General features: G+C 41.0%; 1 long non-coding RNA gene across 6 annotated transcripts in view; it reads left to right on the top strand.

The window, feature by feature from the left end:
* The window catches only part of LOC119854759, a 101536-nt gene extending 74189 nt beyond the window's left edge, over nucleotides 1-27347 (top strand). For all 6 annotated transcript variants that reach the window (XR_006280855.1, XR_006280854.1, XR_006280857.1 and 3 more), the window contains exons 3-4: nucleotides 24582-24734; nucleotides 27088-27347. This is a non-coding gene — a long non-coding RNA (uncharacterized LOC119854759). The remainder of the gene's footprint in view (nucleotides 1-24581; nucleotides 24735-27087) is intronic.
* Nucleotides 27348-27730: the final 383 nt, after the last annotated feature.

Here is a 27730-nt window from a genome sequence, read left to right as displayed (position 1 = left end):
AACTTTTGCCCAGCTCTAGTTATAAATTCTTGCAATCACAGCATAACAGGGTAGGTAAGTAATTTGAGGAAGTTGCCTGTATTTGGGTTGCTTATTACTTCCTTCTTCCCTAGTTTATTTTATAGGTTTGGATCACTATAACAAAACTATCCACACCTAGGAACCAGGTATTGTTAGCAAGGGCCATTAATGACTACTGGTGCAGCAGCTTAGCAATATGAACTCAGCTATGTTGTATGTATGCAGTGTTTACTTTCCAGGTTAAATAGTTAATTGGGGTGCTATATAAATACAAAGATTATATACACTGGGCTTGATCTCCTCTCTTTTAAGCTGCTTTACACCAGTGTAATTCCATTGGCTTCATCTGATTTACTTCAAAAATAGACCAGAGAAAGTGAGAAGAGAATCTAGCTCTCTATATGCACTGTGACTGAACTAATGCTGCTTTCTTAGCACTGGAACCTTTGCTTTCCTATGTTAGCAACACAGACTTCGATAATTCTGAGAAGGCTTTTGATTCCATAAGATGTAAACTAACTGAGGGTGAAATTCACCGGAGCCTTAGAGGGCCTGACAAGGGATTTCTGGTGCATTCAAACCATGCAGTGATCTTGCACTGGGTTGTGCAGTAACAGTGAAAGCACAGACATGGGGAGAAGGTTCTGCACTTTCTGTACGCTGCAGAGGAAGTCTATGTGCTGGCCTCAAACACGCCAGTGCAGGGGGATTTGAGAGCAGGCTTGAGGGGTAGAGGGCGAGGCTGCAGAGATCCTGCAGAAAACAGAGATACAGAATGGCAGCTGCTGTTATTCTAGTCAATGAGTTGCAGAGGACAGGAGTGGGGGGAATTAACTTTTCCCACAGCTAATATCCAAACCATTCCACTGGGTCTGCATATACAGCTGAAAGCTGAATATAGGTTTTATATACTATTTTAAAAACAGTTGTACTTCTCTTTAATTTGTTGTGAGTCTTTCGGGGCTGTCATCTTGGTTCTAATTAGGTCATTTTGTGTTGCTTTGGGCTTCTGAAACAGACTGTTGGGTTGTGTGCAGCTGCCAGCATGCTGGTATGAAGGATGGTGGTGTCTGTCTGTACCTTCATTACATTCCTTCCAAGAGACATTTCGCAGCTTCTGTCCTTTCCATTCTGTTATTGCTAGTGTCAGTTATATGCCTTTGTATGCTCTTGTTCTAACAAGCGTTGTTCATTCCACTCCACCTTCCCACAAACAGGATTAAAGTTCCTCCTTTGGAATTTCACCTGAGGGAAAAGCAAACATATTACTAACATCCTTCATGAGTTTTAGAGGTCCATGCCCATTGAAAGAAAGGATCTTATTTAGAGACAGAGCACTGTCAGTCATTTTTATAACTCATAACCTGAGTTTAAAAATCATACCCTTTTTCCTCCATCATGAGCAAACTAAATAGTGAACATGTCAAAGTCTCTTAAGATGCATTCCTGTCAGATCCCTGTATGATAGCTTATTTATTTTATCCTCATTCCAAATATGATTTCAACTGGCCACCTCAAGACTATTGTATATAAACTCTATGATATGGTTCTAATTCACACTTGCACTAAGGGTGGTGTAAATAACCCTGGTATTATATAAAAGTCCTAAAGTGGACTTTTATACAATTAGATTACATCTGTTTTACATTGACAGAACGGTTTAAAGGGATCTTACTGTAAATGAGAATTGGGTCCTATAACTTGAAAATGTCTCAAAGTATTTTGATAAAGTCATTGTATTCTATGGAAAATAAAAGCAGAAGCATAAAGTAAGATTTCCCTCTCCCCCTGAGGAGGCCTTAATTTTTACACTTTACATCAGTCTGTATCACCTTGTATTTACTATGACCTACTTATCTAAAATATTAGCAATTATGGCTTTGTTAAAACCAAATATGAACAAGAAGCTTATCATGGAGGCATTTCAATTTAAGGGGGGAGGCAGGAAGACACCTCTTGAGATTGGCTAGCTGGAGTCTGGCACCTAGGATTTTTTTTTTTAAAAAAAGCTTATTTTAGAATGTATTGAATGTGGTGGATCCTGTTTGCCCCATGTTTTGAGTCAGCATAGGATGAATTTACCTAAGGGTATGTCTACACTATGAAATTAGATCGAATTTATAGAAGTCGGTTTTGTAGAAAGCGTTTTTATACAGTCGAGTGTGTGTGTCCCCACACAAATGCTCTAAGTGCATGTAGTTGGGGGACTGTGTCCACAGTACCAAGGCAACAGTCGACTTCCGGAGCTTTGCACTGTAGATAGCTATCCCACAGTTCCCGCAGTCTCCACCACCCATTTGAATTCTGGGTAGAAATCCCAGTGCCTGATGGGGCTAAAACATTGTCGCGGGTGGTTCTGGGTACATATCGTCAGGCCCCCGTTCCCTCCCTCCCTCCGTAAAAGCAAGGGCACACAATCGTTTTGCACCTTTTTTCTTGAGTTACCTGTGCAGATGCCATACCACGGCAAGCATGGAGCCCGCTCAGCTAACCATCACCATATGTCTCCTGGGTGCTGGCGGACGTGGTACTGCATTGCTACACAGCAGCAGTTTATTGCCTTTTGGCAGCAGACAGTGCAGTATGACTGGTAGCCGTCGTCGACGTAGTCCTGGGTGCTCTTTTAACCGGGTGCCTGGGCAAACATGGGAGTGACTCAGCCAGGTCATTTTCCCTTGTTTCGTCTCATGGCAATTGAGTCCTACCGGCAGTGCACTGTCTTTTAATTTGCAGCCAGCAGAAGACGACAGCCAGTAGTCATACTGCACCGTCTTCTGCCGAGCACCCAGGAGGTGACGATGGCTAGCGGTTGTACTGCACAGTCTGCTCCCAGCATGATGTATAAAGATAGATGAAGTGACTAAAAACAAGAAATAGACCAGATTTGTTTTGTATTAATTTTCTCCTCCCTCCCTCTGTGAAATCAACGGCCTGCTAAACCCAGTTTTGAGTTCTATCTTTGAGGTTTTGAGTTCTATCCTTGAGGGGGCCATTCTGTTTCTCGCAAAGCCACCCCCTTTGTTGATTTTAATTCCCTCTAAGCCAACCCTGTAAAGCATGTCGTCAGTCGCCTCTCCCTCCGTCAGGGCAATGGCAGACAATCGTTCCGCGCCTTTTTTCTGTGCAGACGCCATACCACGGCAAGCATGGAGCCCGCTCAGGTCACTTTGGCAATTAGGAGCACATTAAACACCACATGCATTATCCAGCAGTATATGCAGCACCAGAACCTGGCAAAAACGGGCGAGTAGGCGAAGTCAGCGCGCTGACAAGAGTGATGAGGACATGGACACAGACTTCTCTCAAAGCATGGGCCCTGGCAATGTGGGCATCATGGTGCTAATGGGGCAGGTTCATGCGGTGGAATGCCGATTCTGGGCTCGGGAAACAAGCACAGAGTGGTGGGACCGCATAGTGTTGCAGGTCTGGGACGATTCCCAGTGGCTGCGAAACTTTCGCATGCGTAAGGGCACTTTCATGGAACTTTGTGACTTGCTTTCCCCTGCCCTGAGGCGCAAGAATACCAAGATGAGAGCAGCCCCCACAGTTGAGAAGCGAGTGGCAATAGGCCTGTGGAAGCTTGCAATGCCAGACAGCCCCCGGTCAGTGGGGAATCAATTTGGAGTGGGCAAATCTACAGTGGGGGCTGCTGTGATGCAAGTAGCCAACCAACCAAAGATCTGCTGATATCAAGGGTAGTGATCCTGGGAAATGTGCAGGTCATAGTTGATGGCTTTGCTGCAATGGGATTCCATAACTGTGGTGGGGCCATAGACGGAACCCATATCCCTATCTTGGCACCGGAGCACCAAGCCGGCGAGTACATAAACCGCAAGGGGTACTTTTCAATAGTGCTGCAAGCAGTGGTGGATCACAAGGGACGTTTCACCAACATCAACGTGGGATGTCCGGGAAAGGTACATGACGCTCGCATCTTCAGGAACTCTGGTCTGTTTCAAAAGCTGCAGGAAGGGACTTTCTTCCCAGACCAGAAAATAACTGTTGGGGATGTTGAAATGCCTATAGTTATCCTTGGGGACCCAGCCTACCCCTTAATGCCATGGCTCATGAAGCCATACATAGGCAGCCTGGAGAATAGCCAGGAGCTGTTCAACTACAGGCTGAGCTAGTTCAGAAGGCGCGCTGGCGCAGTTTACTGACTCGGTTAGACCTCAGCGAAACCAATATTCCCACTGTTATAACTGCTTGCTGTGCGCTCCACAATATCTGTGAGAGTAAGGGGGAGACGTTTATGGCAGGGTGGGAGGTTGAGGCAAATCTCCTGGCTGCTGGTTACACACAGCCAGACACCAGGGCAGTTAGAAGAGCACAGGATGCTGTGGTGCGCATTAGAGTAGCTTTGAAAACCAGTTTCATAACTGGCCAGGCGACGGTGTGAAAGTTCTGTTTGTTTCTCCTTGATGAAATCCCCCGCCCCTTGGTTCACTCTACTTCCCTGTAAGCTAACCACCCTCCCCACCTTCCTTCCATCACTGCTTGCAGAGGCAATAAAGTCATTGTTGCTTCACATTCATGCATTATTTATTAATTCATCACACAAATAGGGGAATAATTACCATCGTAGCCCAGGAGGGGTGGTGGAGGAGGGAAAGACAAGGCCACACAGCGCTTTAAAAGTTTAAAACTTATTGAATGCCAGCCTTCTGTTACTTGGGCAATCCTCTGGGGTGAAGTGGCTGGGTGGCCAGAGGCCCCCCCCACTGCGTTCTTGGGCGTCTGGGTGAGGAGGCTATGGAACTCGGGGAGGAGGGCGGTTGGTTACACAGGGGCTGTAGCGGCGGTCTGTGCTCCTGCTGCCTTTTCTGCAACTCAACCATACGCTGGAGCATATTAGTTTGATCCTCCAGCAGCCTCAGCATTGAATCCTGCCTCCTCTCATCACGCTGCTGCCACCTTTCAGCTTCAGCCCTCTCTTCAGCCCGCCACCTCTCCTCCCGGTCATTTTGTGCTTTCCTGCATTCTGACATTGTCTGCCTCCATGCATTCATCTGTGCTCTGTCAGAGTGGGAGGACAGCATGAACTCAGAGAACATTTCATCGCAAGTGCGTTTTTTTTTCGCCTTCTAATCTTCGCTAGCCTCTGGGAAGGAGAAGATCCTGTGATCTTTGAAACACATGCAGCTGGTGGAGAAAAAAAAAGGGACAGTGGTGTTTAAAAAGACACATTTTTATAGAACAATGGGTACACTCTTTCACAGTAAACCTTGCTGTTAACATTACATACATAGCGCATGTGCTTTCGTTACAAGGTCGCATTTTGCCTCCCCCCAACCCCCCGCATGGCTAACAGCGGGGAACATTTCTGTTCAGCCATAGGCAAACAGCCCAGCAGGAACGGGCACCTCTGAATGTCCCCTTAAGAAAAGCACCCTATTTCAACCAGGTGACCATGAATGATATCACTCTCCTGAGGATAACACAGAGAGATAAAGAACAGATGTTGTTTGAATGCCAACAAACATACACTGCAATGCTTTGTTCTACAATGATTCCCGAGTACGTGCTACTGGCCTGGAGTGGCAAAGTGTCCTACTATGGTGGATGGAATAAGGCTGCCCTCCCCAGAAACCTTTTGCAAAGGCTTTGGGAGTACATCCAGGAGAGCCATGAATGCCAGGGCAAATTAATCATTAAACATGCTGGCTTTTAAACCTTTTATAGTATTTTAAAAGGTACACTCACCAGAGGTCCCTTCTCCACCTGGTGGGTCCGTGAGGCAGCCTTGGGTGGGTTTGGGGGGTACTGGCTCCAGGTTCAGGGTGAGAAACACCGGAGAAAACCGATTTCTCCACTTGTTTGCAGTGAGCTATCTACAGCCTCCTCATCGTCTTCCTTGTCCCCAAAACCTGCTTCCGTGTTGTCTCCATCTCCATTGAAGGAGTCAAACAACATGGCTGGGGTAGTGGTGGCTGAACCCCCTAAAATGGCATGCAGCTCATCATAGAAGCGGCATGTTTGGAGCTCTGACCCGGAGCGGCTGTTCGCCTCTCTGGTTTTCTGGTAGGCTTGCCTCAGCTTCTTAAGTTTCACATGGCACTGCTTTGGGTCCCTGTTATGGTGTCTGTCCTTCATGCCCTGGGAGATTTTGACAAATGTTTTGGCATTTCGAAAACTGGAACGTAGTTCTGATAGCACGGATTCCTCTCCCTATACAGTGATCAGATCCTGTACCTCCCGTTTCGTCCATGCTAGAGCTCTTTTGCGATTCTGGGACTCCATCATGGTCACCTCTGCTGATGAGCTCTGCATGGTCACCTGCAGCTTGCCACGCTGGCCAAACAGGAAATTGAAATTCAAAAGTTCGTGGGTCTTTTCCTGTCTACCTGGCCAGTGCATGTGAGTTGAGAGTGCTGTTCAGAGCAGTCACAATGGAGCACTTTGGGATAGCTCCCGGAGGCCAATACCATCTAATTGCATCCATAGTACCCCAAATTCGATCCAGCAAAACCTATTTCAGTGCTAATCCCCTTGTCGGGGGTGGAGTTAGGAAATCGATTTTAAGAGCCCTTTAAGTCGAAAAAAAGGGCTTCGTCATATGGATGGGTGCAGGGTTACATCGATTTAACGCTGCTAAATTCGATCTCAACGCCTAGTGTAGACCAGGGCTAAGATGTCACTCCACTCTATAATTTTCACTAGTTCCATTAGTGGCATCCAATTACAGAGAAGTTCAAATCGAAGTAGGAGTGTATTTGTTCTTTCTGCATATTTGTCTAAAAAGCAGGAGAGAACAGACTATATAAGATACCTTGGGATTTTCTTATTAAAACAAAAATAGAACTGACATGCACTATTGATCATGCTTGGAATCTTTTCACTTCTCATGGGATTGAATCATTAGAATTTATGTTGAACTGAAGAACCCAAGGCTGTGAATTTCCCTGCTAAGAGCGATATATTTGTAACCTCAAAAACTTATAGTAAAAATTATAACCACAGTTCTTTTTCATGAATACTAATACTATTATACAAGATGATAGTGCCATGTTGAAAGGATACTAGTGATCTAAGTGCATGGATGGGAGCCAGGAATTCTGGGGTCTGCTTCTGGCTCTTCCAGAGCTTTGCTATGTGAGTTAGACAAGCCACTTAAACTTATGTCCCAGTTTTCCCATTAGTAAAATGGAAATACAATTTGTCTACCTCACGTGAGTCTTGTGAAGCTTCATTCATTAATGTTTGATGTGGTTTTGGATCCTTTGATGAAAAGCATTAAAAAAAAAAAGAACACCCAACAAAGTGCACAAAAGTAACTCAAGTAACCCCAACCTCATCCACAGTGGTTCCCAAATGAGTCGTCACCACCTCATGGCTAACGGTATCGAAGGTAGAAATCAGAGCTAATAATATCCGTGTGGATATTTGATCTTCATCAGTCACCAAGAGATCACTGTTTTTCTTCATTTTGTTGTTGTTTTTTAAAATGATGGCTTTGGGCCATAAAGCCTTCAATAGCCTGAGACATATATGTCTGAGACCATTTCTCTCTTCATGAGGTGCTGCCATATTTGCAATCAGTGGAGGCCCCTGAGATGAAGTTTTGTCTGTGTGAAAGAGAGAAGATATCTAACAGGGTATTCTCCATTAGGAATCCAAGCTTTTGGAACTACCCCCTGGATCTGGAGCAGCGTGAGTTTTTCAGGGTACATTACAAATCCAATCTTTTCTTCCTGGACTATTGGGAATGGAGATGGGTGAAGTAGGTGTCTCTGGTGATGGTTTGTTTGGTAGTTTTTGTTACATCCATGTTGCTGATATGGTAGTCCTCTCAGTAGGCCTATTGTTAAGATCTATTGTATATTAATTGCATTTCTGTGTGGTTGTCAGGGTGTTTGGAGCCTGGGATGGATGCCCTGTTATGTAGTTAACATAAATGTCAAATAGATTGTTTTTGTTATAAAGTTGAGCTTGTGAATCTCTTCTAAAACTTGAATGTTGTGGCTGGATGTTTGGCTACTGTTCATAGTCTCTACGGACACATCTTTAAAAGAAAACCAAGAAGTTTTTTCTTCCAATCCCCCTTCTTAGTTTTCTTCACATCTTCCATCTCTGCCCAGTGCTGCTTATTCCTCCCACCCCACCCTTTCCTATCTGCTGCTCTTTCTTTCCTTCTCCTCACACATAGCTCTTGTTCTGTAACATCACCACAGAGGCACCCATCCTGCTTTCCCAGGCCTGAGTTGACTCTTCACAATGCTTTATTTCTGAAAATGATTTCCAACGGGCCTCTTAAGATTGGGGGGAGAAGGAGCTTAGCTTGGTGCCAGCTCTGACAGATTTTTTTTAATTGCTAGTGCTGAACTAACTAAAGCCTTAGCAAAGCAGCAGAGTGCATTTAAAATTGTACATTAAATTTTAAACACTCCTGCATAATGTGGAAAGCTTAACAGCTATAGTATGATCTCGTGGTTTATTCAGAAACCAACAATGTTGCCAAGTGATTGTCGGAAAGTTGGCATAAAATGTCTCTTGTGATCTATTCTAGGATACGGAGAAGAATTAAATAGCGAGAGTAGGATTTTTTTTTCCCTATGCTTCTTAATTCAACAAGTACTAGGGAACTCTGAAAAGATAGAACTATACTAATTGCTGCTTTTGTTCTCTTCAAAGCTCAGTGCTCTCAGTTTTGCATTATAGTTTTGGGTTCGCTGGATCAATCAGTGCTGACACAGGTTAGAGACATGGATAATTCCAGCATGCAATCGTGAGATAATGCGTTGAATTAGGTTAAGTAAAATACATAGCACAAGGCTTTCCACACAGGAGTCCAATTGACTACGGAAATTCCAGGAGGATCTGTGCTGGTCTATTTACTTAACCACTTGTTCCACCTTTCTGTTTCATGGATACATCCCATCTCTTGTAACTTAGTTGAAAATTCTAACTCTGCTTTGCTTCTCTGAGTAGATACAGGGAATGTCAGAGCACTTCACAGGTAGTGGATTCACGGAACTCAGAATTTTATGTATTCAAGTCTTCATGGTTAGATTGAAGGCCATTTGGGCCAAATTGTGGCAACTCTAACATAGGTGCTCTGTGAGGAAAGAGGATACAGAGTTTCTTTCCCTGTTTAATTCATCCATGCAGGATGCAACCATAACTTGGGTGCTTGGGCCCTGGAGCACAGGTGCAGCTGTCCAATGCTGCTGAAGGCACACACTGCCCCACAGAGGCAGGCCTAGGCCAGGGTCTGGCCATTGCCCTACATGCCATATAGCAGATGTAGAACTCTACAGGAGAGTATGTGCTACTCCTGAGAAGAGGGATACTAATTCACATGCTCCTTCCAGTGTACTACCTCTGACTTCCTTAGATTAATGTTTCCATAGTTCCTTGATATACTTCATTTGTTTCCCCCAATGCGGTTCCCTTTGGTCCTTGAGAGATTCTGTAAAAGAACATATCTGCCAAACTAGCAAGATACTTCTAATGGGAGTTCTCTTTCAAGCAGCAAAATCAAGGAGATTTTGGTATATTAACTTTTTCTGTAGGAACTTATATTTATGATTGTTGGTGGATGGCTGTCGGGGTAGCTATTTTTCCACCTTTTATTACACACAAGGTGAGAAAAAATAAGATATGGTTTTATCCCTATCCTTTATAAAACTATGGGTAAAAGCTTGTACTGTAAGAACTGTGGCAGTTGGGTCAAATAATCTGTGCAGTCTTTCTCATACAATCAACAAAATTACTGCTTGCAAATCAGCTGGAGAGTAAGGTGGGAATTAGTTGAGTTACCGCTAAAATCTCAGTGGTCTAGTACTCTTGCATGGCATGCATACATGCCTTACTGTAGCTGGAAGCCTGTGCTGTCACTCAGTTGTAATTTGTAAAGTCAAAATTGCTGAGCACTTAAAAATTGGACAATAACAGACCACAGATCCCAGTGATGATTGAACCTGGTGATATTCTAAACAAAAAGAACTCACGGCCATGCTTGTTGCTTGTAGCTGTTTCTGTCTCTTAACAATGACTCAACAGACATTCTAGGTTTCAGAGTGACAAACCTGGAATCTTCTTTTATAGATGATCTTGCACTATTCACTGCCTGAAATGAGATTCTAGCCCAAAAGATGCATCAAGCGGAAGGAGAATTCTTTCAGCTCATGCTGGGCCTCAGAAAGTGTAGCATAGGCCGGGGACCTGCTGAGGTGGGATGTGGTGTGGCCTGTAGCCAGTAGCACTTGAGGCATTCTTGGCAAAGTTGCTGTCATAACAGAGGCTGGTACAAATATACAAATCACAGTAATAAATAAAATCCAATAACGTGCTAATATTGCACATAAATTATCTACAGTAAGATATACTTTTGGTTTTGGATTCAGAAGTGCCTTGATCCACATATGTATTCTTGTATTTCCCCACTCTCCATCTATTTCAAATGTTCATTTACTATATAAAACTGCTTTTTGCCTGTTAGACTGTGAAGTGTGAAAGACAGCTGAGAACTTCTAAAATGCATTTTAGCTGAAGAGTTTGATTAAATTCAGAGTTGAATGAATAATTTGTAATGAATTGAATGAGTTTATCCTTCTCTTTTGCATGTGGATTATCTGTAGGCTGATTGCAGTTTCTTCAGATTTATTCAATATTTGAGTTAATTTCTCTAATTTTTTTAGGAGATTTTAATACATACATTGCCAAAAGTTCACTGTGAGCATTTAGTAATTTAATGTTTGAAATCTGTTGAGTGTTATCTAGTCTCACAAATCACAAGATATAGTTTTTCTAATTACAACTTATTGGAACTTTTATCATCAGAAGGAAGGCACATAAACACATAAGAAGGTATTGAGATCAGAAAAGGTGAAATAATTTAAAAACGAGAAGAAAATGGAACAGTAGGAAGAAAGAAGGTGGAAAAGGAGCAACTTCCTAATTTTTTTTAATCAAATTATTTCCCGACATGGATTTTTATAGACTGTGGTTCATTGAGAATGCTAAAAATAAATCTGAAAATGAGCATCCATTGCCTCAAGTTGTTTTTCACGACTTATTTCTACCGAACAAAATTATAGTCAAATCTGACCTTAAATTGGCTTATTTTCAGATTTGCATGACAAAAATGACATTCCAGAAATAGTATTCAGAAATGGGCCTGTCTTTCTGAATGTCTCTCTCAAAAAATGCTCATTACTTTTACGAATTTAAGGCATGATGTATTCATACTTACATTTGATGAGTGCATATGAAAACAGCATACAGTAAAACAGTCAAAGAACATAATGAGTACTGCAGCATCACTTAACTTTAGGGCCATTTTAAAAAACATGGGTGCTTAACATTAGGTTCCTATGGCCAAACTAAAGTTATTTAGGCATTTAAGGATGCTGGTGGGCACCTAGTGGGATTGTTAAAAGTACTTGGATGTCTAAATCCCATTGATTTTAAAATCAGACCATTTAAAGTCAAGCATGGTTATAAACGTTTTCCTGAACTGGGGCAATAAATGAGTGGTCTGATTTTCCAAAGTTCAGTGCACCCATCAGCTCCCATTGAGGTCCATTTGAGATGCTTCGAGTGAGATAGATATGGCAGGTTTTTGCATCCTTGAAAAACTTCATTTATTTTATGTATTATTGTGAACCGTGATTGTATGTAACCTCTCTAGGGGGAAGATGTATGCAGTGTAGGTGTAGTTGTGTTGGTCCCAGAATGGTAGAGAGATGAGATGGATGAGGTAATATCTTTTATTGGACTAATTTCTGTTGGGAATGGATCAGTGTTCACATTGTGCTCCCCGTTAGTACCCGGCCCAATCCTACCTCTGACCAAATTTGGTGATGAATCCTGGTCATGTGCTAACTGAGGCATGTTGCACATATGCTAAGAAGAAAGTGAGAGAGACAAGCTTTTGAGCCACACAGAGCTCTTCTTCAGGTTTGGGAAAGGTACTCCCAGAATCACAGCAAAACAACTGGTTCCACCCTGCATTTTGCTGTGATGCTTGGAGTACCTTTCCCAGACCTGAAGAAGAGCTCTGTGTGACTCGAACACTTCTCTCTCACCAAATACAAGATATTACCTCACCCACCTTGTCTCTCTCTAGGGAAGGGGGCAGGAGATGTAACAGATGTAAGCCCTTGGAGTTCAAAAGACTGTATTGCTAGGCAATTATGGACATGGGGACATGTCCATAAACATTAAACGGATTTCCTGGGGAACTCCTAGGAAGAAAATACAAATTCCCTATCTCCAATTATTTAAAACCCCAGCCTTTTGGAGTCTCGCCTTTTGTAACAAGCAGTCAGCAGACAAAGGTCCAAGCTGTATAAAGCAATAGGTGATCTGTCTAACCTTTGTTCTAGTTCTGGATCTAAGATAGATGAACTTGTAACTATGGGGAAAACCAAGTAGTGGGTTTTGAGGGACTAAAACCTACCAGAGCCCTAGGTTGGAATTCAGCATGACCCCTCGTAAACTTTTTAGCATGTGTATAGGTTTTTGTTTTTATTGTTTTCTCTCAAATGGAGCATAAGCTTTTGTGAGCTACAGCGCAGCTCACAAAAGCTTATGCTCAAATAAATTTGTTAGTCTCTAAGGTACTCCTTTTCTTTTTGCGGATACAGACTAACACGGCTGCTACTCTGAAACCACAATTCAGAAGTGGTACAGATGGATTGTGGCCAATTTGTCACAAACAGCACTTTGAAAATCAGGTCACTTATACAGGTGCCTAAATAGGGATTATTTTAGAATCCTGTTTTCTAAAAACTTGGCTTAGAATCTAGATCCTTCATGTAGAATAAAAAATAGCAGTCTTTATACTAAGTAAAAGCATGTGTGGGTACGAAAAGGATAATTTTTGGGCTTGAAGTGTTTGACAAATCCTGAAGTGTATGTCTGGCAGATTTTGCTTCCCCTGAGTGGGGCAGACCCATTGAAATGTGCATGTGCTTCACTTCACTTTAAGCACATGGGTAATTCCACTTACATAAATGGAACAACTCATGTGCTCAAAGTCAAGCACATGCTTGTGTGCTTTGCTGGATCAGGGCATCAGAGGGCTTGTAGGATCTGGACCTCTCTGTATAAGGCAAAGGCTATCAAAAAAAGGCCTGATTTACAAATAACTGTACACACAGATGCCTTCATGCTACTTCTAAGCTATTATAGGTTTGTGGCTGCTTTAGCTCAAATTGCAGTAATGGTAGCTAGTAGGCACTTGAAAGCCTAATAGCGCCTCAAAAGGACACAAGTGGAACAAATCCATCTTGATTTGCTTTTTTTTTTGGGGACAACTTGACACAGTGATTGTGCTGTAGTGACTCAGATAGAAAATGATAGTAAATAGCAAGTTGCATTTGAGACTGGAAGGTAGATTTTTGGCAGAATAAAATAATACAACGTATAGGAGAGAACTGTTGTTAATTTCTGTTGAAAAGTGGGGGAAGATATATTTACAAAGTCAAAAGGTCCTGGAGTTCAGTAACTTCAGAACTACCTGCTATACTGTCTTCACAAATGCAGCATCTTTTGTTGCTGAGAAGTTTCAAGAGAGGTTTTATAAACCTGCGATTTTTGAAATAAACTATCAGGAGGGCCATGCTTACTTATTATACCTCCTGAGCCATTTTTGACTGCAGATATACTATATAGCGAGTAATCTGTAAGTAAGAAGGGACTAGGAGAGCTAGCGAGAAGTGCTAGGGAAGCTCTTGTAAGTTGATTTAAAGAAATAGTTTTCAGAACAATGAAAGTCAAAGAGTATCTGGTTAACCATGGGGGATGATATTAAAAGGTAATGCATGTATGCACCTTCTTCAGGAGAAGGTGAAAGCTGTGGCTGAATATTTGGATTAAAATTTAGTTAAAAAAAAATCTTCTGCCCAAGGGGTATTTTTCCAGACAACAAGGACTTGGTTCTAAATTTTAGGTTGTAGCCCAGAGTTTCTGAACTCCTTGTAGACAGTCTATGGGCAAACAAAATGGAACTATCAATCCTTCCTTCAGATACTTCTGCTGCAATTTCCATACATTTTTGTTTCAATTGCACTCTAATAAAGGGCATTACTCTAGAACAGTGTTAATAAATCATTGTCACTGAGCAATACCATAATAGCCCCCCTAAACTCTAGGGAGTCTGAACACTTTAGACCTAATCTTGCACTATTGATGCCAATGGGACTTTTGCCATTGACTTCAAGTGTAAGATCATAATGGATAGTTCTCTGAAAACATCTGCTCAATGTGCAGCAGCAGTCAAAAAGCTAACAATGTTCTGAACTAGTAGAAAAGGGGTACATAATAGAAAAAATCATAATGCCACTATATAAATCCATGTTACACCCACATTTTTAATACTGCATGCAGTTCTGGTCACCCCATCTGAAAATAGGCATATTAGAATTGGAAGGAGTATGGAGAAGAGCAACAAAAATGATTAGGGGTATGGAACAGCTTCAAAGGGAGGAGAGATTTAAGATGAACAATCTAAGTCTTTTTTTAAATAGAGACAACTAAGGTGGGGTATAAGATAGCAGTCTATAAAATCACAAATGGTATGCAGAAAGTGTGTAGAGAAGTGTTATTTACCCCTTCACATAACACAAGAACCAGGGATCGCCTAATTAATTGAGTAGGCAGCAGGTTTAAAACAAGCATAAGGAAGTACATAAGGAACTTGTTTCCATGGGAAGTTTTGAAGTCCAAAAGTATAACAGGGTTTGAAAGAGAATAAGATAAATTCATGGAGGATGGTTCCATCCAGGGCTATTAGCTAAGATGATCAGGGAACAGCCCCATGCTTTGGGTGTCCCTAAACCTCCAACTGCCAGAAGCTAGGACTGGACAACAAGGGGTAGATCACTTAATTGTTCTGTTCTGTTCATTCCTTCTGAAGTACTTGTCATTGGCCATTGTTGGAAGACCGCATACTAGGCTAGATGGACCATTGGTCTGACACAGTATGGCCATTCCTATGTTCTTATCAAGCCCCTTGTTGTGACCCCCTTTCCTAGTATGAACTAAAAGGACATAGGATCAACGAGCCCCAACTTCACTCAGCTATTGAGGTAAGAAGATCTTTTAACTATAACCAAGGAGCAGGGTAGCAGTTCTCCATAAATAATATTTTATATATATATTCAAATTTGAATTCATGAAATAATACTCAAATTAATACTCAAATTCCGCTACACTAATTGTTCGTGAAATGGAGAATGCAATTCACAATCTTTGTTACTTTTAGGTTCACTGTAATGTCAGAGGTTTGGATTTCTGTAGAAACAAGGTCTGCTGTAGCTAGGAAAGTAAATTTATGTGTAGTGGTGCTGCTGCTGTTCACCCACGTGCATAGTATAGCTGTCAGGAGTGCTTCTTCCTCTGCCCCCCAATAGACACATTAGTATAATTTTTATGACCAGTGAGGTGGTTTAAAAGCACTAAAAACATGAAGTACTGGCTGTGCTCTTTAATTAGGAATGTAATATTCTCCATCTGGAGTGACTCATTGCTGCAGTGTGATGTTGGTAGCAAGTCTTCTGTGGAGCTCCAGAAAAAATTTCCCTGAAATAAACAGATAATATTGGATTTTTTAAAAATGACTTTGATTTTAGTTACATTCTTCCATTGCCTATTTTGCTTTCGAATTGTCTGTTGTAGATTTCTAATCAAAATTCCTCCTGGAACATATTGTGCTTATCATCTCCAAAGCCATAATGAAGTGATTTCTATAACTGGCAAAATTCTATAGGCTTGATCCTAGCTCTAGACATCTGGGATTGCTTTGCCACTTGTCTTGTAAACCCAGTTCCCCTGGAAGTGTGTACATTCTCCCTACCTGGATTTTAGAAGATTAGCACTGAGTATGTGCAGCTATTGTATCTAAGACTACATGTGAGCCCTGAACATTCTACATAATGTTATCATTCAGATTCTTGTCAAAAAATCTAAATCTATACTCTTACTAGGTGTTAACATGAAGGATACCCAAAAGAAAGGACCATATTAATCAAACAAAAACATCTATGGTTCTGGGATTTACAAAGGAAAAAAGAGAGCCACTTACTGTATGATTCTTTATTTTCAATCATTATAAAAAAAAAAAACCCTTTTCTCCACATGTCATGAAACTCCTACTTGACATAAAATTCAGCAGCACACATCAAAGGGAGAAGAATTTGTCAGAAAATAGCAGATAGGTTCCTTCCACAAAAAACAACCTATTTTCATTATAAGAGACACTAGATGGCTTATTGGAACAGTATATCACTGCTTAAGTACAGTCAAGTTGGTAGTTCTCAAAAGTTCTGAGTGCCCTTTAGTGGTTTGCATTAAATAAGTTGGTAATCATGCTATTACTAGGCAGATGTGCAGAACACATCACATTCGAAAACCTTGTTGTCAGTCTGTGGGGCTGCGTATAAAGATAGGAGCTGCTCCAGGGATTTGCTTTGAACAATATATTGGACAAAATTAACCCATTTTTCCCTTTGTGAACTCGGAGAATCTTTCCATTAACTTAGTGGACTTTGGATCAGGCCTGTAGTTATTTGTGATTGGTCATCTTAGTCCCATGCTCTCAAATGGGGAAAGAAGGAAGCTGAACTGAAAACTGGAAATTGAAAAAACTATACTTTATAAACTATGAAAGGAGGTAACAAGGTGGAATTACCTGCTTTGGAGCCATAAATAATATGGTCCAGAATGGTGTATTTTGTCTGGACTAGCCCTTAATTTTGACCTTGTGCAGAAGGCTAGCACCAGGTCAGTCATCACTTAAGTCCCCAAACTCGCCTTCTGCAGTGAGGTGAATTTCATCCTTCAAGAACTTGTGTGGGTAACACTTCTAGGCAGAGGCAACTCAAGACAGTCTTCTACCTGAGGCAAAACTTTATTGGGCACCCTGTGCTCCATATTGGGCATGCACAGATTACAGTGTGTAGTGATGGGGACAGGGAACAGTTGTAGCTGTGCATCCACTGATCTCTGAGACTACATTTCCCAGCACTCATTATCAACTATCATCACTTCTCCCAGGAATCTCTTGCCCTAGGCAGCTGCCTAGTTTGCCTGTAGTTTGAGCATAGTCTGCTTATATAATGAGTGAATCTTCTGTTTCAGGGTATTCTGGCATTTGATTTATGCTTGCTTTAACCACAGGCTTTTACAGACTCAAGTTTTCATTCACAGTCTGTGAAATCTCCCAAGCAGAATTTTAGGTCACAAAGGAAAAGCAGTTGTAATAGCAGAGCACGTGTGATAATTGAGATATTGCTCACTCTTTAACAGATCAATAAGTCACCTCCCCCACAAATATCTGTCAGTGATAAATGCATAAAGCTGCTTAAGCTGAATATCAAATACTTCAGTGAAAAAAAATCAATGTCCAGAATACACAGTACTGAGCAGATAAAAACAACCTTTCATATCTGTACCATGCTAGTGGTATCAAATGAGAAATAATGAAAATATATCTTTTTTTTTATTTGTAGTTCTGTGTTGTGTCGCTATGGGACATTTTTGTTTATCCATCCACTTAAACTGCACAACACTGACTATACTGAATAAACAGGAATGATGTAAATGAAGAAACAAAATGGTCTTTGAGATTTCTGATGTTCTTTTATGCTGCTAGTGCATGGACTGCTGAAAAGGCTGAGGAGGAAATTAGGTTGAGTATTCAGTCATGAGGGAGAGAGACCCACAGTTATGTCATTTAAATGCAAAGGATGTTGGTGAGAGCTTAGTGAAAATTCAGTAAAGAAGGAGAGGGCTGCAGAGCACCACCACCTGTCAATGCAATCTGTTTAAAAATGTGCTCGTAAAAAGGATGCAAAAGGTTTGGTTTGCCATCACCTAGGTGTGCGGCTGTTAACACTAGATAATGGAAGAAAGGGCAGATTGTTCTTTCCAACATTTATTATACATTGTTTAATACACAAGAAAGCAAGTAAATTGCACAGGCTTTCGCTGTTTATTGCACTCTCATGCACAGTGTGCCATGTATTTATGGCACTTGTATGTAGGATTTTATGTTGTGATTAAAAATAATACTTTTTGGAGGTAGGGAGAGCTCATTTCTAATTGCACTTATAAAGCTATATAGTCTTAACTTTTTATTACTTTGAAAGATTTTTTTATGCTCTTGGAGTTACTTTTAGAATTGTATTACAATTCCAAGCAAATGCAGATTGATTATTAAAAATATATCTTCCAAAAGTTTTCTTTCAAAATGAAAAGTGGTATCCAGTCAATTTGGATAGGCTAGTATTTTGCCATGCGACAACAAAGTAGGAAGCCCTCTGAGAAAAGTCCATATATCCATTTAGAACAAGATTATTCCCTATTTGGTAAAAGCTACATAAAGATGAGAAAATTGAGTTTTAACTTGTAGCATTTCCATCAAGTCCTTCCTTCAAGGAGAGGGGTATGTGACTTTTCTTCCTCTCATGGAAGGGGAAGGGTCAAAAGGCATCAAACCGACCAAAGTTCTGTGGTTAAAATCCTGTGGATTTTAACATAAATATGGAAGGACCAGAGTTGTGGTGTGGAAGTTAATGCCATTGCACTGCTTACTGCTGCCATACTACCATGTCTCATGCCTGAGACCCTCCTCTTAGGGGGAATCTAGTGGAGGGAGGGGGAGCAGCTTGGAACCATAATGCTGAGATGGTCAGATCATTATCCTCTAAAAGGAAATTTCCCCCCCCCATCTGAAACAGAAGAGTGGTTTTCCCCTCCCATCTGTCCTACCCCAGCATGGCCACCCTAGTCATGCAGAGCCTGTGAACTTCTCTGTGAACAGTGGAAGCAGGCTGCAGAGCAACTGATTCTTCTCTTCTGTCATTTCTTCCTCCTCAAGTCCATTTCCACTAGATTTGGCTAGCATTAGCCTTGAAGTTAAGATTCTGAGCCAAATGTTTGAAAAGTTAGAGCTCTTTTTGCCATAAAGTGAACACAAATGTGCATCAACGGTCACTTAACTTGCATGTTATTTGCAAACACAAGAGACTGTGATCTACCTCTGAGGACCAAAACATAGCAAAAAATACAACTGGTTATGGATTTCTATTGGTATTTTTCAAAAAGCAAATGATTTTCTCAAGCGACATTGGAGGGTATGAATAACAGACTGCAAATCAGCGCACGTTGTTTTCTCATTGTGATTACTATCATCCTACATAAAGGAGAGAATACATAGCTGATGAGACTGCTGGTCACAAAGTTGAAAATCTGAAAAAAAAAATTCCTACTTCAGTTAATTTTGTTTCTCTTTCCCCATGAACCTTTTCTGACACAGAACATCTTTTGGAAAAAGTAACTAGATGGAAAAAGTCAGACTTAAAATACAAATGCCTATGAAAAATAGAGACAAGGTGGGTAATCCAATAGCTTTTATTGGACCAACTTCTGGTCCAATAAACAATATTACCTCACCCACATTGACTCTAATATCCTGATCGACGCAGCTACAACAACACTGCAAACAAATATGAAATCTAAAGGTCAGGCATATCCCTTCCAGGAAAAAGAGCAGAGAAGAGGAATGCTTAGAAGAAAATATCCCTTGCTTTTGACCTCCCAGAGCTGTGCAGTAGCATCCCTTGCTGATATGAGGCTGGGTGCCATGGAAAAGAGGGGAAGACATAGATAGCAAAATATATAGAGGCTGAGGATGTATGGGTTTAGATGGTCTGAACCAAACAGACATCATGTCTTGTGCATATTACTAATATGGAATTAAATCCTGGTTCTGTTGAAGTCAATGGTAAAACTCCCATTAACTTCAATTGGGCCAGGATTTCACCCACGGTCTCTCAAAGCTCCTTTCCTTTCCCCTGCACTGCAAGCATGACTGGCTCCAGAGATGTGCTGTTACTATTCGCTCTCCTCCCGCCCCACACCACCAGCAGCCAAGCTTATATAAGCCACCCAGTAGGGGTAACTGCACACAGTTACATTGTCTGTTCTGCTTGTTATGAGAGGGTCAGTAAAGTTTACATATTAATTTAATGGCAGGGTGGCAGTGTTAGCATGCAAGGATTGGATTTAATTAAGCTGCAAAAACCATTTCCCCCTCTGGAACTAAAGGTTACTGTAATAAAAGTTGCGGGAGAGGGGAGAGGACTGTAATTATAATAAAAATGTGGCAATTTATTGTTCACTTATTTAAAATGCACAAACTAAATTTTCATCAAAATCTGTCATTGCTTTTCACTCAATGACAATTAAGTTTGTCTGAGGTCCATTCAATGTCACTGGCAAAATTTTAAAGAGAAGAAAGAATCATGGGGTGAAACAGGACCAGAAAAGGTTAAGTATCCTGCAGAGTAAATGACCCCAATTCAACCTTTAGGGACCTATTGGTAGATAATGTGTGTTTACATATGTATTGTTAGAGGTTAACAATGTAATAAACAGTACCTGTCTACTCTGTATTCTATTAATTCAGAGATCAAAAGGAGATCATAACATCTGCAAGTACAAAGCTCACCATCTCTACTATGAAATGCATTTCAAAACTATACATGTCAATCTGTATACATATCTATTAACTAATACTCTTTCTTTTTTAATAGATTTCAGTTTAGTTAATAAGGATTGGCTGTAAGCGTGTATTTGGGTAAGATCTGAAATGTATATTAACTTGGGAGGTGATGTGTCTGATCCTTTGGAATTGGTAGAACTTTCATATTTGACTTTGGTGTCTGGGTGGAAATCCAAGGCTGTTTTGCCATAAGGGAACTGTGTTTTGACTTCTGGGTAACCAGTAAGGTATTACAGAAGCTGCTTTGAGGCTAGCTTGGTGGATCTAAGTACTGGAATGACCACCAGCTGTGGGGATTGTCTGCCCCATTCTTTGCAGTTTACCTTAATTACGTAACCTCAGTGTGGCTCCCCTGGAACCCTGTCACACATGGATTGAAATTGAGCAAAAGGCCCTGTAATAAAATAGCTGACCCATTTTCAATGGATTTTTCTTTCTTTCTGCCCTCTTGTGTGATTTTTTTTTCCCCAAAACATAAATGAAATTGCATTCAAAGTAACTAGTGAGAAGACTAGTCAAAAGATACAGAGAGAAACTCTGAAAGTTTGTGTTACTAGGTCCTGTTTCAGGACCACATCCCTATCTAGGAAGAACATTTTAGTACATGCTTCACTTTAAGTATGTTCTTAAGTCTCTTTGAAAGGTTGACTCAATAGGATTTAAACATGTGCTTAAGTGCTTTCTTGAATTAGGGCTTTATAAGTTATCTTTTGGATGTTCTATTTACTGTTGGGAATGAAGGCATATTCAAACCAGACAGAGCTTGCTTTGGTAAGTCTAACACCTTAGCACAAGTAAAATTGCACATGTGCAAGAAAGATGCAGAGTAATCATGTGTGAGGAAAACAGAAAATAAAGTAACTCAAAAGAGTTCCACTACCTCAAACTTTCCCCCCCTTATTTTATACATTAGTAACACAGTGCCATATCCCTTAAAGAAAACTTGTTATGCAGCAGTTTCAATGGTCAAGCAAGAAGTTTTCTTCTGATTATTGATTAACCCGGTGTGGTTTTTTCCCAGAGTTTGCAGCCTTGAGACCCTGTTAGACACATTCTTGAGGGTACATCCTACTCTTCTAAAATGCATGTATCAGCAACTTCAACACAATTCTTATCAGGAAGGATGTGGGGTCAAGCTGCCCTTTCTGTGGCACCAAAACCCCCCTGCCATGGTTAAGCTAAGCCTGCTGCATGGCCACTTTATGGCCTGCCAACTTGGCTGCTTTTAGCAATATGCAATAGTGGTTTCAGGCAGTTTACTGGTTTACCAAAATCTCTCCATACAGTTCCCCTCCTTAAAGGTCACCAAACTAAAATCTCCCCGTACATACTGACAGGGCAGGAGAACAACCAGGGAAATGAGGAACCAATATATATATAAGAAAAGGAAATAAAAAGTTAAATTTAGTCAGCCTAACAAAAGATCAGGGATGCTGGAACTAACTGGTCAGGAGGGCATGTATGGTGTTGTCCCAAAGAGGTTCCCACTTGTAAGTATCTGGTCATTGCTTGCTAGTGTTTTTCCTCACTAATAAGGGTTTGTTAATCCAATCTGCTGAGTGGTGAATTTTAATCCAACATTCACTACCATTCTTCTCACCCACCCACCAAAAAAAAAAAAAAGACTTCCTCTCCTAATCAGTGTCAATCACTCCTAACCAGCCCTAACTAACGCCGCTTGGATCCATTTCCCTCATCTACATGACCACAAATGCCTGGCTCCAATCATGCTGTATGTGGGCTGGATAGCAATATATTTGTCATTCTGACTATTTTTAGGAGTGGGCATACTGTTGCTGCCTGCAGGTAGAAGCAGGTAATGGTTGTTGGTTATCTGATGCATTTTTGGTTGTAAAGCTTTTTGTTTAGCAAAGGATTTATATCAATTATATGGCAGTAGTTTGATTCAAAGTTCATTTTTCTTTGAAAATGAGACTTGTGATCCTGGGTGGGGGGAAGTCACCCCTCTGCCAAGCAGTATTAGATTTCTCGGGTCTTGCAGATCAGCTGCCTTGAAGGCAATGTAGCCTAGTTGATAACTCAATACACTAGGACTCAGAAGAACTTGTTCTATTCCTGGCTCTGCTACTAGTCTGCTGTGTGACCTCAGGCAAGTCACTTCCCTCTCTGTGTCTCTTTCCCCATCTGTAAAATGGAGGTGACCTCCTTTGTAAAGTGCTATGAGATCTAAAGAGGAAAAGTCCAATCTAAGAGCTAGGTATTATTTGGAGAAGAAATTGGTGATGCCAAATCAAATATTTTCCTAGTGTAACTTTTTAATTATAAAATGTACATAGTCCTGTATTCTGAAGCAGGGTTAGTAATGAACATTACACAGGAAACTCCCTTTGGTAGAAACCTTGTTGAAAGCACCTCTGCCATGTCCCAAAACAATAACTCTCTTGCCTCTGCCTCCCTCCAGGGACTTGCACGTGACTGACAGCCAAAAGCTGACATCTTAACAAAACAGTTTCCCTTTTCCTGACCCAGTCCTTGAGTCTTACAGCTGAGTAACCTCTCTAGCCCCAAGGTCCCTTCAGAGCACATAGTCTGGAACAATGAAGTCAGCCCTCCCTTTGGGCATCTGTTTTTCTCCATGCAAAGGAATCTCAAAGCTTTATGTGCACAACCACAGGAGAATGAGTTAACTTACTCAACCTCCTAATGACTCTCTGGTTGAGGTTACTGTGTGGCAGTGATACACAGACCTCAAGTGATCAGGAGCTAAATTAGTGATCAACATTACCCAAAAAAGCCACAGTAGTGTGAATTCATTGTTTCATTTACACTCTCTTTAATTTTCTCACAACAAAATGACAGATCAAGTATTCTTATTTTATCAACTACAATTGGTTAATAACATAGTAAAAGCATTCTGATTGGTTTTTAATTAAATGACAGTGTTTTGATACCGTGTGCTGCAGGAGACACATTTAAAGAGCCACTTGAGTATGGCAAGCCTCAGTCTGAGTATCACTGCTGTATGGCATTTCAGCTGTTTCTATTTGGACTTTCACCTCAGATGAGGGCATCAATGTCCCCCCGTCCCATGGCAATCTTTTTACACTACCCATAAAATCATCCAAAATTTAAGTTTTTTGGTTTTGAACTGAAATTTGTTTCTTAAAGTTTTCATTGAAACTCAGGCATGAGAGAAAATGAAAGAGGTTTTAAAATCATGATTTTACTCAGATACATTGATCTTCCTTGGCTCAAATAAGGGAACCAAGTGCCAAAACCCACCATATGAATATTGCTGGGATAATAATAGGCTATATTGTATGGCTGATTTTTTTTAAAATCACAGCTCCCTAGTGAAACCAACATACTCAGCATGTTTTACTTACTTTGCTCTCACAAATGTTGTGAAAGTGTAAGTTTTTCTTATTAGATGAAAGTCTTCATTTAAAATGAAGCTTGAGAGCGGTTATAATTTAAGCTGTCATTATAGCTCTGGATTTAAAGAATTAATGTTTCTTACACAATTTATCAATGACATGTTTATATGACAAATGCATATGTTATACACAACTGAAGTTCTCTACTGCAGTAAAATTGCAATTTTTTAGCTTATTCAATTTTAGATTCCTGAAACATAATTATGATTGAGGGAAATGTAAAATGATGGTTAGGGTGTGCTCCACCATGAACTTATATCTATGCTTAATTAATATAATAGTCTTAAAGAAGATCTACTTTTCATACTACTGTTTATATTTAATTTAAAGTCAAAACACAAAGGCTGTATCTGAACAGTGAGATGCTCTTAAAAAAGAGACAACTTAACACATCAGTTGGCTATTTTATTTAAAATGCTCTTATTCTATTTTGAAAAAAAGAATGGTGGAAATAGTATTTGGGGATGGGGGCGGGTCTCCATGTTTTTTCTTTCTGAATTATTTGTATATCAAATATGCATTGTTTGATTCCCAGCTTGTAGTGACGGGTGTTTCTTACATGCTTAAAAGTAAGCATGCACTTAATCAATTTGCTGGATCTGGGCCTTTAGAGGCAAATCTTCTAACTTGCATCCTTACTAATACATCAGGGCTCAGAGTCAAGCTGGATCCTCTCCATCTTGTGAATTTGCTCCTCAGTAGCAAGTGTGCAACTCTCCCAGTTATGCTCTCCAATGACAGAGGTAACTGATTGGAACTTTGCAAACAACTCCTTTGATGTACAAGAAAGAACAAAAATGCAGGTCAGTCTCTCTTACCTGCATTGCCTCTTCAGAGCTAATAGGAGTAAAAAGCAACCAACCTTATTTTTGTCTCTCAGTTCAGCAGACTCTGACTAAGTGGGTGCCATTTTGACAAAGCCACTTTTCAAAGTAGAACACCACTTCAAAAATTCTCCAAAGATTGCTTTGAGGATTTTTTGTCCTTTCTGAATTCATGTGGCAAACATGTCCACGTTGCTGCATAATAACATGGAGCTATTTTAGAGTTGTCAGCCTGGGCCATGCAGCCTAAACCACAGTCCAATTCAATTTCCCTGGCTGTCAATCAGTTGAGGGAAGAAACCAATTCACTCAGATGGAGGCTGAGGAAACAGTGACCTTTTTATTTTCAGTGCTTGATTGCCATATATGGCAGTTAACCTGGGCAGTTACAGGCTTTGTATCTGGTGAGGAGGAGGAGTTTGGGAGTCACAAAATGTTATGTGGCTGTCTTGGAAGGAGGGACAGGCTTTCTGTCCACATCTACAGCTGAATCCTTGACGGTAGAGCCTTGCAGTATCCTGGAATCACCGAGGGCTTTCTATTATGGGTGCTGAGTATTTTGGGTTCTGACCTTCTGTTTGGGTTCTATCTGCTGGCATCTTGTGATCATTCATTCAAGAATACAGTTCTGTTTAATGTCACAGTGCTTCAACCAAATTGTTGAATACCCAGCACTCAAATAGGCCAACCTCTGGGCATGTATTATACCTATTGTTCGGAGAATATGAAGTAAATAGGGTAGAGACTAAATAATAATAATCTTGCTTCTGGCTTTGCTTTTAGTTTAAACAGGCTGAATAAGCAAGCAAGAGAATGTAAGTGAAAGCAAAAGGCTACACCCCCCCTCCTCCCCATGCCTCCAGCTGGTAGCCTTGCCTTTCAGTAATAAGAGAAGATAAGGGGCTAATTAAGCAGCGGGTAGGTGTAAGGAGGAGACACAAAGTCTGCAAGAAAGTGTCCATGGCAAAAGTAACCCCGCTCCCTATCCCTCCCATCAGGTACAAAAGAGGTGGTCTTATTGACTCCAGACCCCACAGAATGGAACATGACCATATATTGGAAGGGATGGTACCAGGGAGGGGCACTACAAGTATAATTAAGTTTTCCAAGAAGAGGGAGAGGGAAGAGGGAGCACCGTCAGCCTGTGGAACTAGGGGTCAGGAGAAAAAGGGGGTTCTATCAGCATATAGAGAGAGCCTGACTGGTGTGAAGGTCTTTGGAATACACTTGCTTGTTTAGCCCCAATAAACCCCTCGAATTGCCTGCAGACTAGACTCTGGACTGTTATTTTCCAGAGAACTGTGTCTGGGAACTGAGAGGGAGAAGGGAGCTGGAACCCTTCCAACACCTATCATTGATATTACTGAAATAATTATTGAGGAGATGGTATTAGAGCAACCGTTTAGTCTATCTACAATATCTTTAAGGAACAGTTTATTATTTTAAGAAAACACTTATAGTGGATTTACCTACATTTTGACCTACTATCCTGTCTTCATCTTTACACTGGCTGCATAAACTACATTTATAATCAGAGCTGTCCCTTGGGTAGGGTCAATAGGGATGACCACTCTGGGCCCTGTGCCTTGGGGGGCCCTGTGTGTCAATAAAATTGGGACTGTCCCAATATTTAGTCCTTTCCCCACATCCAGACCTATGTACAATCTGGACACCATTTGTCCTGATATTCAGGTGAGGAGGCAGGCGGGGAGGTGAGGCAGGGGCAAGCAGGGCGAGGAGGAAAATGGGGAGGCGAGGGGCAGGCAAGGAGGCAGGCAGATGGTGAGGAGGAGAGCAGTGGGGTGTGTGTGCCCACTGAATGGATGGCGAGGGGACTAGCGGGGAGGCGAGGAGTGGGCAGGTGGGTGAGGAGGTGAATGGGTGGGCGGACAGTGAGAAGGAGAGCGGGGAGGCTGATTTGTCCCAGACCCTGCACCCCACTAAGGCCAGCCCTGTTTATAATGACACCCATATGTAATCTAAAAGAGCAAACTATGATAATTTAAATCTTATTTCACTTCTTACATTCTGTCCTAATTAAAAATATTTAAAAACTATAAAAATGTTCATTACTGATTTATTCAGTTAAATCAAGTGCTATGTCATTAATTATGTGGTGTGTAAATAAGAAACTATAGAAATATTTTGTAAATGTCAGCAGTTTTAAAATTAACGTTTTATTCCAGATGAAGGAACTTGCTTCTAGGTCAAATACTTTGTGTGAGAATGTGCATTTTTCTTATGGGAGTCAGTTTTTGTATGTATCTAATATTGCAACTGCATATGCATGTGTTTAATTTTATGTGTCTGAATCACTCTGTTTACTTTCCAGGTACTGCTCATGTACATACAGCTAAGCATATGCATAAGTTTTGCAGCAGTGGGATAATAGGAAGTCTTGAACTGAGTCTTGCCTCAACCATCCTTGGTCTCAGGAACTAAAAAGTGGGTTGAGACAGGAACCTACAAATTGCAGAATAGAAAACTGGATGAAAAAACTTTAACTAAAAATCTAAATAAAAGCAACATGTAAGCTCTGAAATGTAGTCCATTTTTATTTAGGCGCTTTGATATGTATGTAAAAGCATAACATTAGACATAAAATATATTTATTTTTTACTGCAGAATCTTTGAGTTTTAACTGCCATCACCCATGTTTTCTGCTTCAGGGATTAATGGGTATGGAGGGGAGGGGACCATAGAACCATAGGGTTAGAGGGGACCACAAGGGTCATCTACTCTAACCCCCTTGTGAAGATGCAGGATTTGTTGTGTCTAAGCCATCAAGGACAGATGACTATCCAGCCTCCTTTTGAGAACCTCCAGGGAAGGCACTTCCACAACCTCCCTCAGCAATCTGTTCCATTGTTACAGTTAAGAAGTTTTTCTTGAGATTTAATCTAAATCTACTATGCTGTAGTTTGAACCCATTGCCTCTTGTCCTGTCCTCAGTGGCAAGACAGCAATTTTTCTCC

The sequence above is a fragment of the Dermochelys coriacea genome, chromosome 4, assembly GCF_009764565.3.
Source record: "Dermochelys coriacea isolate rDerCor1 chromosome 4, rDerCor1.pri.v4, whole genome shotgun sequence".
In the NCBI taxonomy this organism is placed as follows: Eukaryota; Metazoa; Chordata; order Testudines; family Dermochelyidae; genus Dermochelys; species Dermochelys coriacea.
The sequence above is the reverse complement of the archived record's forward strand: the minus strand, read 5'-3'. Positions and strand labels throughout refer to the sequence as shown.